This window comes from Abrus precatorius, unplaced genomic scaffold (genome assembly GCF_003935025.1).
Source record: "Abrus precatorius isolate BTA unplaced genomic scaffold, Abrus_2018 Scaffold2, whole genome shotgun sequence".
Taxonomy (NCBI): domain Eukaryota; kingdom Viridiplantae; phylum Streptophyta; class Magnoliopsida; order Fabales; family Fabaceae; genus Abrus; species Abrus precatorius.
This window is the reverse complement of record NW_020874362.1, coordinates 18,299,222-18,311,098: the sequence shown is the minus strand read 5'-3', so window position 1 is coordinate 18,311,098 and position 11,877 is coordinate 18,299,222.

Genomic DNA, 11,877 nt, shown 5'->3' with positions numbered 1-11,877 from the left:
CTGCATAATTTCTTTGTTTTTTTGCAACACTGTATTTTTATTTTTTGACTTTAGATAGCTTGTTATTCCCCTACCCCAAACTTATAAATTTGCTTGTCCTCAAGCAACACAAATGGATGTTGCCCCAAACTTAGTTTTAAAACTCATTCTTGATTAAACTTACAATGCCTCTGATTAATTGAATGGTAAAATTGGTTTTTCAGCAGGGCTTGTAATGAAGTTAATTCAAGAAAAAGGAATATTAAGCTCAAAGGGGTGAACTACGTTAAATAAGCATAAGGGAAAGCATTTTAGGCTAACTAAGGATATCAATCATAGCCTCTATCATGTGGGTGAAAACTGTAACATGCATATTCAATTAAGAACAAGGGCAAGTTTTAGATAATGCAGCCAAATATGATTAATCACACAAGAAAAAAATTAGATAGCTCAAATCTCACTAGGTATTTATAAGTGATCATGTGGATTAATGAAAACACAATGCACTTTTCAGAAATATATGCACCTAGTAGCAACTGCCTCCTTTTTGAAAATGCAAGTGTGATTTTTTTTTTAGAATGGGAAAAACAACTTAAAAAGAATTTCACACAGAATTCACAAAATTTTCAATCATCTTTATTTGATTCATAGCCAACAGTTTATTATCTATTCTAGTATTTTGGTGTTTTTCAAAAACAATTCAGTGTAATGTGAAGCTAACACATGAACAAGAGGTAGAGAATGAAACCCCCCTTTCATGGCAGCTTGTGCAAGTGTCACCATCCAATGTGTGTGAGTGTTGTGTGTGTGACATTCTCTGCACAAAAACACCAAAATTCCATCAATTCGCAGCAAGAGAAAGGTAATTAGTTAGAAAGCTAGAACAGGTATGTGAAAATTAAACCAAATTGTATCAAATAGTGATTACAACCCCAAAAAGTTTGAAACTATAGAAATTTACAAAACTCCTAATAATAGAAAATAAATTCCTAAACTAGTCTTCTGCTGCATCTTCTTCCTCTGAGCTTTCTTCTTCAGAACCTTCTTCTTCTTCTTCTTTTTCCAGTACCTCTTCAAATGTTGGCTGAGGAAAGTGGATTTTGTAGATTTGCATATTCTTGAATACAGAAGAACGAAGGCACTGAGCATTCTTTGCCAAGTCTGGAGTATGATACATTTCATCTTTGGTCATTCCCAATTTCTGACCAATATTCAGCATGATACATTCCATTAACATAACTCCAGCTTTGAGGCTATTGTGCAGCTCAGTCTGCCTTTCAGCCAATTGATTCTGCCCTTCAGCTAGTTGCTTCAGAGTGTCCTTCATCATCATCGACTTCTCTTTCTTGTATTGTGCAGAAATTGGAGCTACAGAAGTGCAGGAGACGGTAGCATAAATCTCTTTTATCAGAGCTGCAGAAATGGATGGTGCAGCTCTGATTTTCTCTTGATAATCGCCAAATTCTACTCCTGTCTTCACAAAGTAATGTGATTACTGAAGGAAACGCTAATGAATCCCTTTTTGTCTTCAGTATTCCCAACATGCATTCACTTATGACCTCTCCCACATCTATGTAGATGTCGGAGACTATGGCAAAAAGCAGGACAGCCCTCTTGACAGCCAGTGTGGAGCTATGTTTAACAGGAATGAAAGATTTTAAGATGAACATGCTCCATACTTTGGCAAAGGGCAGAAGATTCTTGGTGACAATGTGCTTTGGCTTCTTAGATTGGTTGAGCTTCCATGTGGTGCCTGGTTTCTCAATCCTTTCCAGAATATGCACAAAATTAATATCTGGACTTTCCTTAAATGTTTTGAAGTCCAGTTGTGCAGCATGTTGTGCATAATTAATTTTCAGCACCCTGTTGATGTTTGCTGGTGAAAAGTCAATCCTCATGCCTTTGACCATGGAGCTGAACTTAGCGATTTGATTTCCCTTAAATCTCATGGCATTGGCGTAGAATTCCTGAGTTATTTCCCTCTAGCCTAGGCCAACTGTTGCACAGAAGAATTCCTATCTTCTTCTCTGGATTTCCTCTTTGAATTCTGGATAATTGTTCCCAACTATTTGGAATGCTCTATTGGGAACAATTTTTCTTCTTAGAATGTTGGCTCTGAAAAAGTTTTCATGAGCCAAACTTCTGAATCTGGGATCATGTGTGGCAGGTGGTGAAGATCCTGAGGGTGCAGCTGTTCTTGGTGGAGGTGATGGTGAAGGTGAAGGTGCAGGGGATCTTGTCTGAGGTGGTGGAGAAGGTGAAGGTGCACGTGATCTTGGTTGAGGTGGGTCAGTTCTGGCCCACTTTGCAGCTGAAGTATTTCTAGCTTGAAGATTTCTGCTAGATCTTCTTGTTGGAGTTATGGAAGATGCATCTCGCTTCTTCTTAGGAGTGGTAGAAGATGCAGCTTGCTTCTTCTTAGGAGGACTGATGAATCCATATTTTAGTAGTATTTTACAATAGTTTTTAGTGCAATTAATAAAGAAAACATGCTAAAAATAGTAGAAAACCCTTAAAAAAATAATAAAATGTTGCATGTCACTTTTAAACATAGTTATTTTAAAATTCATTGATTTTCTATGTAAAAAGTGACATTTCAAGTATGCTTTTGTAGGGAATTCTGAGCTAAGTTAATGAGGATTGGATGATCAAGGAAAAATAGAAGAAAAGTAGCAAAAATTGGAGGAAAGAAGTTGATAATTGAAAAATAGCCTTTGAGTGATCACTTTCGCTAGTGAAAGTGATCACTCCAGAACCATAAAATGAAGAAGAACTTCTGCGTAATCACTTTTGCTGGCAAAAGTGATCATTCCAGAGAGGTTGCAATGAGAAGAGCTTCTGCGTGATCACTTTTTTTGGAAAAAGTGAGCGTTCCAGAGAGTCCTCCAAGAAGAGTAGCTGCGCGTGTTCACTATTATCAGCAAAAGTGAACACGCGCAAGAAAGCAGCTTCTGCGTGTTCACTATTTCCAGCAGAAGTGAACACGCGCATGAAATTAGCAAAGGAAGCTTCTGCATGGCTACTATTTTCAACAAAAGTGAACACTTTGAAGTGCGCGTGGCTGCTATCACCAGCAAAAGTGAACGCGCGCAAGTGGAAATAAAGAATTAGCCTCTGCGTGATTACTATTGCTGGAAAAAGTGATCACGCCAGCGGAGCGGGAATTCTATAAAAGGCAGTTAGCTCAGGAATTTTGTAATTTTTTGTTCATTTTTATTTTCCATTAATTTTTGTTGTTGAGAGAGTCAGAGAGGGAGATTGAGGACGAACACCAAACTTCATTTCTTGAGGGATCAGATTGGAGATTGGCTTGTAGATGTTTCTTCTTTGTTCATTCTCTTCTCCTCTTCTCTTCTCTTCTCTTCTCTTTTTGTAATGTTTGCTTAAACTCTTTGTGGTTAGGAATTGTGAATCTGAAATGGAAATGTTGAATTGATTTTGGATCTGAACTTTGAGTTTTGGATTGGATTGAGTGATTGATTCTGCTGTTAAAGTAGTGATTGAATGGAAATTTGATCAACTAATCATAGAGGAACTCTTAGCAATGGGAATTGAATTTGTTTCTCATATCTGAATTAATTACCAAGGTTATTGGTTTCTTAAGGATAAGATATCTTAATCCTGCAATCTTTTGGTTTCTTAAACTTAATGCAGCATTTGATTGGATTAGATCTAAGGGATTGGAGTGATTTGATTAGATGCTAGATTCATTGAGGCAAGGGATTGTCCTTTGATTAATACAACGTGAAACTGATTGTCATTCCATCTAAATGCTTGAAAGTTCAGAGCTTTATTGATTCAATGTTGAAGTTTTGGTGAAACAATTTCCTAACTACTCTTTCTACATCTGTTTACTATATATTTTTGTAGTAACTGTTCTGTTTTGCTTTCTAATTTCGTTTTTGATACATTCATACCAATTCCATCTGAAATTTTTAAAGCTCAACTAATTGTGATCTTGTGAAGTGGTAGTTGAGAACTTTATTCCTTGAGGACGATACTTGGAACTCAATTTGATTCTAAGATTTTTTATAACTTGCTACAACAACACTAGTACACTTGCTAGTCAGTTTACCTTCATTGCAACAATAGTTGTAAAAAAGTGTGACAAGGACCCACTAGTATATTGAATGAAGTCCTAACCATTTTGCATTTTTCTGCAAGGAAGAAGTAATTGTCAGTTTAAAATTTTAGAACAATAGAATAATTCTATACTGCAGAAAGTTCAATCAACCAGTTTACAGAAATTTTATTTTTCTAAAACTTCACATCATGCAATCTGCTCATAATATCATTCAACATTCAAATACCAACACCCAATTGCACAACTTAGTCAAAACATGTAAAATCTAACAATAGGATTTCAGAATGAACACTCTTATAAAATATCAGGGTAACGCAGAAAGATTATTACAGGCCTTGACCAAATTTTCAAAACAATTCTGTATTGTTAGCAGTTTATTATCAAATTTACAGGTTTGTATTCATTTTGCACTCAATTCTGCACTTTAGATTTTCCCAATTTAATGTCTAACTCAAATTTAGCACAGTCATGTATTCTAATTTCCAATCCCACAGTTTCAGAAAATTCTGTTGCAATCAATTCAGACTCTGCAGAAATTTGGTTTATATAGTGTAATGTGATTTTAAATATCCCACCAATTTAACATACATGACAGAGAACACCTATTTAGAGTATTATCCATTCTATTTTGAACCAACTAACCTCAGAACATGAATTCAAGTCTGCTATCAGAACATGTATTATACAGATGCAACAGTATAGATGCACAACATTAATCCATCACATTCAGAGGAATTTTGATACTCATAATTTGGAAGTTCAGGATGTGTTCACTGTCATAAAGAATTAGGGTAGCGCAGAGCAATATTTTCAAGTTTCAACCAATTTTCAAACATAATTTGCAACCCAATCATTTTCAGCAAAAAGTTATTTTATCAAAGTAATGCAGAATTGATTGTCCTTGTATTTTTCAAACATTCGATTATATAACATGCAGTGTATGGTTGCAGTTAATCTCATTCAACAGTTTTAGGTCAAACAATTTCACTGAAGTCTTTTTAGGTCATCCCAATTTCTGTAGAAATTTTATTCAAATATGTACAATGCAGATTCAAATGCTCAATAAATGACAGGGAAGACTTCTTCAGTGTATTGTTCCTTCAATGCCTCAGTACCCCATTCCACATTTTTCCAAAACTTCAAACACAGAAAACCCTAACTACAGTTACAGAGGGATGAGAGTAAGTGTACCTTGCAGGAAGATGTAGTATTGAATGAGAAATGCTTGTGGATTCTAGGTCGACGCACACAGAGAGTGAGATTTGCAGAGAAAACTTAGAAAGAGATGAAGTTTTAAGCGTGAAAAGTGTGTGCGCGTGCTCAGGTTAGGGATTATATATGATTACGCTGGGCACGTGACAATTTTTTAAACAAAAATGAACATTGTAAAATTAATTGGTCCCAGCGTAATCACTATTATTCATAAGAGTGAATGTTCCAGAGAGTAGATTTTTCAAAGTGAAGCGCGCGTTATCACTATTGCTAAGAAAAGTGATAACGCTCAGCAAAGTGATAACTTTTTTCAATAAAAGGAGTAATGCAGAAATATTGAAAATCTACTCACCTGTGCGTAACCACTTCTGACAGAAAAAAGAAGCGTTGCAGAGAGCTCATTTTCCCATCTGGCTCTGTGTGATCACTTTTATCAGTAAAAGTGATTGTTCTAGCAGAAATCCTCAAAATGCATTCTCTGCGTAGCTTCTTTTCTGCAACAAAGTGACTCCTTTCATTAACCAATTACTTTGAAACTCTCAATGAACTCACTTCTCGCATTCTAATCCATCAAATACACACTTTAATATTGAATCTCAATTCCAAATCTCTGACTATTTATCAGATTCAATTCAGAAAGATAGTTGTAGCAACATATATGCAGAACTTGGATAAAATTGTAAAACATGATTATACAGATTTCTAATTCTGCAGATACACATTAGACATTTTCGATTTCAATTCACATATCAATTTCATCTCAACAAAGATATGCAGCAAAATCACATAGCAGAAGAATAGAAAATTAGAAGATCTGATTATGCAAAATTTTAACCCTTTGATTCACATTCACCTCATCAATTCTCAATTTAAGCATCCAGATGCACCTCAGAAAATCAGAAGCAGCAGAACTTGCAGGAAGTTAAAAAAAAATGAATATGCAGAATTACAAATTGCAGAAACTACAAAATATGAAATGCAAACTCCTAAAACAATACAAAAGGTTTAAAATGAGTTAGAAATGTAAGTTGCCTCTCACAAAGCGCTTCTTTAATGTCACTAGCTTGACATTAGTTGTTCCTCACTCAAGAGGAACCAACTTCAAGCATGATATATTCCTTGCAAACTCCTCTGCATGATAGATCTTCAATCTTTGGCCATTGACCTTGAATTCTCTCCCTGTTTTCTGATCTTCTATAAGGATTGCTCCAAAGGGAGAAGTCTCCTTAATTAAAAATGGTCCAGACCATCTAGATTTCAGTTTCCCTAGAAACAATTTTAATCTTGAATTGAATAGCAGCACTTGCTGGCCAGGTCTGAAATCTTTTTGCAGAATGAACTTGTCATGGATTCTCTTGGTTCTTTCTTTGTACAACTTTGCATTCTCATAAGCTTGCTGTCTGAATTCCTTCAATTCATGCAGCTGCAGAACTCTCTTCCTTCCAGCACTTGACAGATCAAAGTTAAGCCATTTGGTAGTCCAATATGCTCTATGTTCCAACTCTAGAGGTAGGTGCCAAGCCTTTCCAAATACTAACTGATATAGAGACATACCAATTGGAGTTTTAAAAGCAGTTCTATATGCCCACAATGAATCATCAAGCCTCTTTGACCAATCCTTCCTTGAGCTGTTCATTACTTTCTCTAGAATTTGCTTGATTTCTCTATTTGAAACCTCCACTTGTCCACTTGTTTGTGGATGGTATGGAGTAGCAACTTTATACTTCACACCATATTTCATTAATACAACTTCAAGATACTTGTTGCAGAAGTGAGTACCTCCATCACTTATCAGCACTCTAGGCACACCAAATCTTGAAAAAATGTTCTTTCTTATAAAAAAAATTACTGCCTTTGCATCATTTGATCTGGTGGGAATTGCTTCTACCCATTTAGACACATAATCCACTGCAAATAGAATGTATTCGTGTGAGAATTATGAGGGAAATGGTCCCATGAAATCAATCCCCCATACATCAAATAGTTCCACTTCTAGGATGTTGGTTAATGGCAGCTTATGTCTTCTTGAGATATTTCCAGTTCTTTGACATTTATCACAGTTTTCCATATACTTCTTGGCATCTTTGAAGAGTGTAGGCCAAAAGAAACCTGCTTGCAAAACTTTTACAGCAATCCTTGAACTTGCATGGTGGCCTCCATATTCTGAATTGTGACAATGCCATAGTATCTCAGCTTGCTCACTTAGTGGAATGCACCTTCTAAGTAACCCATCTACTCCAATTTTGAACAGGTAGGGTCTTCCCACACATAGAATTTGCTATCATGTAAGAACTTCTTCTTTTGCTGCCAAGTAAACCTCTTTGGAATGAATTGAGTGGCTTTAAAATTTGCAATGTCAGCAAACCAAGGTATGTTTTCCACTGCAAACAGCTTTTCATCTGGAAATTCTTCATTTATTTCCAATGATTCAGTGGTTAAACTCTCCAATGGTAATCTGGATAGGTGGTCAGCAACACCATTTTCTTTCCCTTTCTTGTCTTTGATCTCTAGCTCAAATTCTTGGAGAAGCAGCCTTTGGGCCCAAGTTCAAGTTTTTGTCTCGCTTTGGTACTTTTTTGCTTAGTGGCATAGGTACGCATGCAGAATCGTCTCCTATCGTTGAAACTCCATGGAAGTGACTCATAGGACTCAAAGGAAGGGTTCCCCACCACTTTCTCCCCTCCTGGTGCCTTTGGGCCCAAGTTTCAATTTTGGTCTCGCTTTGATCCTCTTTTGCTTAGCGACTAAGTAACACCTGCAATACTCATCTCAGGACTCAAAGGAAAGGTTCCCCACTGCTTTCTCTCCTCCTAGCGCTTCCTGGCAACTTTCGTCCCAAGTTATAGTTTTGGTCTCGCTTTGGTCCCCTTTTGATTAATAGCTAAGAAATGCGTGCAAAACTCGTCTGCTGCTGCAGAAGCTCCTAGGAAGTGACTCCTAGGACTTAAAGGAATGTTTCCCATTGCTCGCTCCCTTCCTACTGCTTCCTGGCGCCCTTGGACCCTAGTTTCAGTTTTGGTCTCACTTTAGTCCCCTTTGTTTATCGACTAAGGAAAGCGTTACAAACTTGACTTGGGCCGCTAAAAATCCTTGGAAGTTACTCGTAGGACTTAAAGCAACGGTTCCCCTCAGCTCTCTCCCCTTCTGGCGCTTCCTAGCATCTGTGGGGCAAAGTTGCAGTTTTCGTCTCTCTTTGGTCCCTTTTTGCTTAGTGGCTAAGGAACGCGTGCAAAACTCGTCTCTAGTCGCTGAACGTCCTTTGAAGTGACTCCTAGGACTTAAAGGAATGGTTCCCCTCAGCTCTCTTCCCTCTTGGCCCTTCTTGGCGCCTTTGGGCCTAAGTTCCAATTTTAGTCTTGCCCTGGTCCCCTTTAGCTTATTGAAAGTGCAAAACTCGTCTCTGGCCATTGAAACTCATTGAAAGTGACTCATAGGACCCAAAGGAAGGGTTCCCCACAACTCTCTCCCCTCTGGCGCTTGTGGGTCCAAGTTTTGGTTTTGGTGTTGCTTTGGTTTGCTTTGCTTAGCGACTAAGGAACGCGTTCATAACTCAACTCGGGCCGCTGAAAATCCTTGGACGTGACTCCTAGGACTTAGAGGAACGGTTCTCGACTGCTCTCTCCCATTATGGCGCTTCGTAGCGCCTTTGATCCCAAGTTCTAGTTTTAAACTTGCTTTAGTCCCATTTTTCTTAGCGGCTAAGGAACGCATGCAAAACTTGCCTCGGGCCGCTGAAAGACCTTGGATGTGACTCCCTGGACAGAAAAGAAAGCTTCCCCACCTCTTTCTCCCCTTATGGTGTCACGACCCCTTTTTGTAAGGAACCGAGAACATTGTTTGTACATCACATACTTAAGATAAATAAATAATAGAGAATATAAGTATAAAATTCTCTTCTCAATTAAAATAAAACAAAGTTTCTTACAACAAATATCTAATAAAACAACATAATATTACATTTAATTCATAATATTCAAAATACCCAAATTTATACTACGTAGCTCCCTCTACATGAGGTCTCAAAATATAAGAAAAAAAAAGATTTAGATGCAATATTACTCGACTTCAGCTTCTAACATTTCTCCACTGGCCCCTCAGCCTGTGAAGTAGATGCAGCACCTGCTACATCTGCTCACGTACCACCGTACGATCATCGCAGTACACACGCACACAACGACATAGAAAGAAATGCAAGGGTGAGCTTACAAAAATAAATTAAAATCATATATGTAGAGCAAAATATTTCTCATAGCAATAGCCCCAAGCATTTCCAGCCTATCTAATGCACAGCATGAAAACAGTTTCCAACCAGTTTCACAGCCTAAGTAATCCAGAAGGAACCGAGCCGGTCCGGGAGTGACCCATTCTGGTATCTGGATCCAGACAGCACAGCACAGCACAACAGCTCAGCATGAACTTGTCGTTACACGTCTACCTACCTAAACATGTAACTAGACTCTATAATGATGCAAAACATATTTTTCAGCATGATGCACACCGCCAAAATTATTGTAACAGCTCAGCTAAGGCAAGTTTATAATAGATCAGCCAAAATCTCAGCATTTTAAATCAATTAACAACAGTTACAGCTTAGAAAATAGCTTTTCTTCAATAGATCTAACAAAATCATATCAAAACATCTTGAAATAGCATATTAAACCGTTCAAAACGTAGTTCATAGGTTAAAGTAAACTCCCCTTACCTCAGAACGATGATTCACACTAGATCTACCGAATATTACTTGTTTTATAGTAAGATTCACCAAAGATTTGGCTTTAGAACGGAGTTTCTCCTAAGAACACCATGAACTTCTATGAGAAAGAGAAGAAGAAGAGAAACAAACGGTAAATCTAGCATCAAACTTAAAGAAACTTACTTCAAATCCTTTAGAATAGATGTAGAATCTCAGATCTGGCGAGAAATCTAAGTTTAGGAGGATTTATTATAGAAGAAAATGGTAGTATACGGCCTTAGAACCTTTGAGAAGCTTAAAGAGGAATGAAGAAATGAAAATTTTGTGTGAAGCCCTCTTTCTATAGAAAATTTTTGAAATTTACTGTTCACCGCCTTACTGTTCACGACGGAAACACTGTTCATGGCACTATTCATGCCAGAAAATACTGTGCACGCGTATTGTACACGCACTGTACGCGTATGTGACGTCAGCTATGACGTCATGATGATGTCACTGATGACGTCAGCAGTCACTGTACATACACAGTTTTTACTGTTCATACACGATTTGTACTGTTCATACGCGATTTGTACGAGGTTTTACTGTTCATTCGGCACTGTTCATACGGTATTGTTCACTTCTTTTTCTTTTTTCTTTTTTTTAATAATTTCAAACTCCATCTAAATCTATTGCAGTACCAAATAATCCTTCAATTAACATTGAACAAGTATAAAATATTATAGATTACTCAATAATAAATCACTAGCCTGACACATGGCGCTTCCTGGCGCCTTTGGGCCCAAGTTTCGATTTTGGTCTCGCTTTGGTCCTTTTTTGCTTAGTGACTAAATAACGCATTCAATATTCCTTTCTAGCTACTGAAACTCATTGGAAGTAACTCCTAGGACTCATAGGAACGGTTCCCCACTGTGCTCTCTTCTCTTGGCGATTGCTAGCGCCTTTGGGCCTAAGTTCCAGTTTTCTCCTCGTTCAATAGGTATGCATGCAAAACTCATCTTCGGTCGTTGAAACTCCATGGAAGTGACTCCTAGGACTCAGATGAAGGGTTCCCCACCGCTCTCTCCCCTCTTGGTGCTTCCCGGGGCCTTTGAGGCCAAGTTTTGATTTTGGTCTCGCTTTGGTCCTCTTTTGCTTAGCGGCTAAGTAAAACGTGCAATACTTGTCTTCAGCTGCTGAAACTCCTAGGACTCAAATGAAGGGTTCCCACCGCTCAATCCCCTCCTGACGCTGCATGGTGCCTTTGGGCCCAAGTTCCAGTTTTGGTCTCGCCTTGATCCCTTTTTGCTTAGCAGCTTAGAAACACGTGCATAACTCGTATCTAGTCGCCAAAACTTCTATTGTATGAATGAAAAGAAAATAGTGAATAAAAGCAAGAAAAGAAAATTTGGAATTCTGCTGCATGAATGAATTTGTTTGTTGCATAATTGAGGGAATTATTGAAAAATAATGTAGTTCCATGCTAGTTTTAAGTTCATTCACTCAAAATGTCTCTTTTCTTTTGGATTTGCATGTATTGTTTCCCATTTTGTTCAATACTTACCTTAACCTTAACCCTATTATAACCTGAAAAGGTCCTCTTGATGTGTGATTGATTGTATTAAGCAGAAGAGATTGAGAATATGGGTAAGCATATGGTAGGGTGAGGTAAAATTGATGATATTGAGGGTAAACACTCACCTTAAACACTTATGAGTGAGAGGGAAACACTTCCTTGTGAGTGGTAGTGATATCTTTCATTGATGTTTCACATGTAGCTTTGCTGTTATTAGCTCAAATTTGTAAGATTCTGCATAAAAAGATTTGTTGAGTGTGACTTTCATTGTGACTGAATGCATGAATGATTTGTTAAAGGGATAATTGGAAAGAATGATGTGGAATGAAGAATTCTGTACAAATTGAAAATAAA